Raw genomic sequence first — 4,735 nt, forward strand, 5'->3', positions numbered from 1 at the left:
CTTGCAGCCCTGTCCCATTGTTGTTACTGTGTAAAAGATCCAAAAGAAAATAGTGCCCTGTTTTGTTTTGAGAAACAAAATTGACTAGCTGTTAATTGTTGGATCCCAGAAACCTGGGTTTTTTGAGCTTCCTGTGCTTTCTGGTACTGACCCCCTGGAGAGCACTGCTTTTTACCTGAGGTCTTGGAGAAGGCTTCCAAATCTGAGTGATGGAGTTAAAGTCATGGATGTGTAGTTAAATAGAAGTGTGTGCTTTCACATGGTGAAGGGTTTTAAATTGTAATATAGGTGTGGAAGAAGATGAAGAATTTTGGGTGGTGTCTCTTTTGGTGCTCATCTTCCTTCTTCATGGTTTCAGGTAGTACTTTCTGGTTGGACAGTTAGTGCCACACTGAGGGTCATGGGAATTTAATTATTGGGTTAAAAGTATAAATAATATAGGTGTTATTCCTCTATTGGACTGGATCTGCCTCCATTTTCCTTGCTTCTAGCTGGTGGCTAGAAGTGTCACTGAACATTCTGTACTTTTTGATAAGATTTAATAAACAACCAAGCCTGAACATGAGAAAATCCCTTTCCTTTGTGTATTTTTTAATCTTAGCTCTGAGTGAAGGCAGAAGAGACTCCAGACAAACCACTAAGTAGTGCAAAAACACCCACCACTGTTACAGTCAACCTATTGGAAAGATACATAAAAGGTCCATTGCAAGAAGCGATGATGCTTGCCTCTGCCTGAGCCTGCAGGACATGCCGGGACGGAGTTCCAGAAGACACCCTGCTGAAAGAGCAAGGTGAGCTCTGGGGTGAGTTTAAGATGGGACAGGAATTGTCTGTTGAGAAATAGGATGTTTATCATCGACTGAAGCCAATTATCAAAACTAAACCTCATATTAATACTCAGAAAAATTAATTAAGAGATCCCCTAACTTGGGTCAGCACCACTTTTCCAACTGCAGACCCTGTGTCTGCTCTGACATATGAGTTGTGGGACTTGGCTAACTGGAGACTTTATAATGCCATCAAGCAACTCACCTGTGCCGCCTCTGCCTCCCCGTCCCCCTGCCTTCCTTCATTCTATCAACCATGTCATCCTTCCTTCATTCCATCAACCATATCAGCCTTCCTTCGTTCCAACTCTGTCCATTCCCTCTCCCCCTTCCCTTCCCCCTGCTGCTGCTGTGTCTCAGAAGGAGGGGGAAAGGTCAGTTCCCATTACAAAAGCGTCATGTCTTACACTAAGGGTAACTTTGCTGGTCTATGTTGAGATAATAAGGCTGTGAGCAAGAAGAGGGAGTTTAGTTCTGCAGCACAAGTGCCAGAGAGTGTTTCAGGATCAGACGATGCTGGGAGACAACCTGTTTTTGCTGCACAAATACTAGACACTGAATCCAGCCTGGATGATGATTTTGCCTTGATTTAATCTGATCCAAAGGCTCCCTCATTTTTTGTAAAACCTGGGGAGCCTTCAAAAACCAAACAGAAAAGTAATTCAGTATGCTTACCTGATTGATCTGAGATCAGACAGGATTTCAGGCAAGTTAAAGATTTTGACTCATTAAATGGACAACTCCTTACTATGCCTGTGAGATATGGGAGAAATAATCACAATCCTCAGTATGAATCTCCATCACATCTGGACTTCAAAGAACTCAAACAAGCTATAAAGGATAGTGGGCTGACTTCTCCTTATTTTGATAATGTGTTAAAAAGTATTTTTAATTCTTATGATCTCACACATATTGTCATATCATGGCTTCTATGACTTCAAGCAATTCTCAATATATTTTGTGGGACTTAGAGTGGAGAAAGCTCAACAGATTAATAGAAAACTATCTGGTAGTCTCAGTGCTCAGTTTAATATTGCTCAATTATCTGGAGACACACCTTTTGACAAACCTGAAGGTCAGGCACATTACTGCCCAGGGCTGTTCTAGGAGATATTAAGAATTCCATTAGAAAGGCTTTGCGTACTGTGGAGCCAGCAGACAGTCGTGGGAGTGCTTACTCCACAATAATGCAAGGTGAGACCAAGGCTTGTCGTACTTTTGTAGATCGATTGACACAGGCTCTTGAAAGGCTGTGCCCAGATGAGCAAGCCCACCCCTATCTTATTAAAAACCTTGCCTTTTCTAATGCTAACATGGAGTGCAAGAGAGTTATCTTAGCTTTGCCTAACCAACCACCGACTGTTCCCCAAATGCTTTCTGCTTGTAACAAACTTAACACCCCACAGCATATTGTTAAGGTCCAAGCTAATACTTTAGGAGAGCAGCTTGCAAAATCCAAAGATTCACTGGGAGATAAACTCAAAAAAGCCCCCAAAATATGAACAAAAACCCTGAGACAGGACAAATTGAAGGTCCTTTTCAACTAATAACCTGGGACTAAAAGTATGCTTGTGTTTCAGAGGTGTACGACCTAAGTCGGTTCCAGCAAAAAACATCGAACCATATCACACACAAGAACGCGCTGACAATTCCCAGAGCAGAGAAACAGGCACGCAGACGTGAGCTGAACAGAAGAGCTCTGGGTCACCCCTGACATTCCCTGTTCACCTGTAGAACCTGCAAACCTTGATTTTTTTTGTCAGTGGAGAAAGTGTGGAAATTGTAGGTTTTGTAGAGCTCTTTTGGCAAAAGCTTGGTATTCCCCCATTGAATTTTTAAAGGTAAAATTAGCCCTCTTTACTACAATTGGCTAGCCCCTGAACAAATCTGGGAGTTGAAATACATGGAGAAATCTTTTGTTCCAGTAAAAGATTGGCCAATACCTGTATATTATGATCCTTCAACCAAAAGGCAACTTAATAGTAAGTCAGGTGAAGTTGCCAACGAAAGCAATCGCATAAGTGATTGGGACATTTGGACCAAAGAAGTTCTCAAAGCAGTATCTGAACCCCAATAATTAGAGATGCTTGCTTCTTTAACAATGGATTTCTGCCTTGCATTTTCAGCTAGTGATGGGTGAGAAAGTGATCCTCCAAAGTACAGTGTTACTCCCCATTACCTTGTGTACAGAAACGTGAGGTTTTGGTGTAATTATTCAGATAGTTGGGATGGACTTTCCGGGGTTGACCAATATCCATGACAATTATGAAAGGATATTGGTTCTTTTGTGGAGATAGGGCTTGGCAAGGTCACACACCTTGAAGGTGGCCCATACAGCATTGGAAGGCTCACTGTGATAGCACCTAGTGCTAAAGCTGTTGTTAAAAAGAAACATAGGAAAAAAGATTTACCCATCAATATGAAGAAAGTTATAAGAGTGATTTTATGCCCTGGAAAGCTGTGAAAAGGGTTTCAGCCTTGAAACAATTAGATCAAGTTGGATGTTGGCTGAGTAAACAAACCAACGCCACATCCATTGCAATCAGTGATATGCTGACAAACATCAGCAGTGTTAGACATGCCACCATACAAAATAGAGCAGCAATTGATTTACTGGCACAGGGACATGGTTGCGAAGAATTTGAAGGATTGTGTTGTATGAACCTGTCTGACCACACCGAATCCATCCACGAAAGCATACAAAAGCTGAAAGATTTAATATCTCAAATCAAAAGAGATGATGGATCATGGTTGGATGATTTGTTTGAGGGATGGAGCTTTCCATCTCGGTTAAAGGAGATAGGTTTATATGTATTAATTGTTGTGGCGGTGATATTAGTAATAGTGCTTTGTTCACTTCAGTGCGTGTGACAGATGGTGGACAAAACCATCAAGGAACCTTTTGTCCTTCAAGAAAGAGATGCAGGAAAGGGAAGTACAGAGAGTTCACAGACTCTTATGCAGTTGTCTGCTGATCTCAAGTTACTGTATGATAGTGTAAGGAATGATGAAGGTTTTGATTTAAGGCCTTGGGTCAGAGATTTAACACAACAAGAGATAGAACTTGCATCTGGATTTGACTTACATCTTAGAATCAACCAGATCTTTCAAAACCTTAGAAGTACTGTAGTTCAAAGCAAGCAAAAAAGATGCCTTAGATAAACAAAAAGCAATATATCATGTAAAGTTTGTTAGTGTAGCCTTGTTTAGAAAGCTGATAACACTGTTTTGCTAGGTAAAGAAAAATGGACTGTAGTGGAGCTATGTAATGGAAGGTAATTAATATACAGCAAAGTCATTAAAAGGATTTCTTTAGGGTTGAACTGAGAGGGGGAATTGTGGGAAATTGTAAAGGTGTAAAATTCTCAGAAAAATTTGTTAAAACAAATCTCAGAATGGAGAAATGCAAGAATACCTAAGATGCAAGGACAAGAAACAATGGGGCTATGAGTGTAAAGATAGGCCTCAGGAAAATATGTTAAGCAAGATAGTAGAAATATGTAAGTTTAAAAATGAAGGTTTATCCAGTGTTTTAAGCTGTTACAAGCAAGCATTGTTCAAAGCAAGATGTACGTGCAGCCTTATTAATTGGCCTAAGCAATTGGCCTTATCAGCTCTTAATATTATGCTATTGGCTAGAAAGTTGTTAAAAGACTTTGTAACAAAAAGAACTTCATCTGCTGTTGCAAAGTGGCTGTAGCTGTTTCCAACTCCCGTGCTTGGCTCTGTAAAATGAGACTGATGATTGTGACGGAATAAAGCTTTGAGTCAGCTGCTCCAGCAGTCCCATCCCATTGTTTGTGTACATATATATGCAAATAGAAGAGAAAAAAAATATCCCAGAAACCACCAATTATGCACCATATGCTGATTTTTTTCCTCATTTCTCCTATTATGTGACCTTGTAT

This window comes from Catharus ustulatus, chromosome 4 (genome assembly GCF_009819885.2).
Source record: "Catharus ustulatus isolate bCatUst1 chromosome 4, bCatUst1.pri.v2, whole genome shotgun sequence".
In the NCBI taxonomy this organism is placed as follows: domain Eukaryota; kingdom Metazoa; phylum Chordata; class Aves; order Passeriformes; family Turdidae; genus Catharus; species Catharus ustulatus.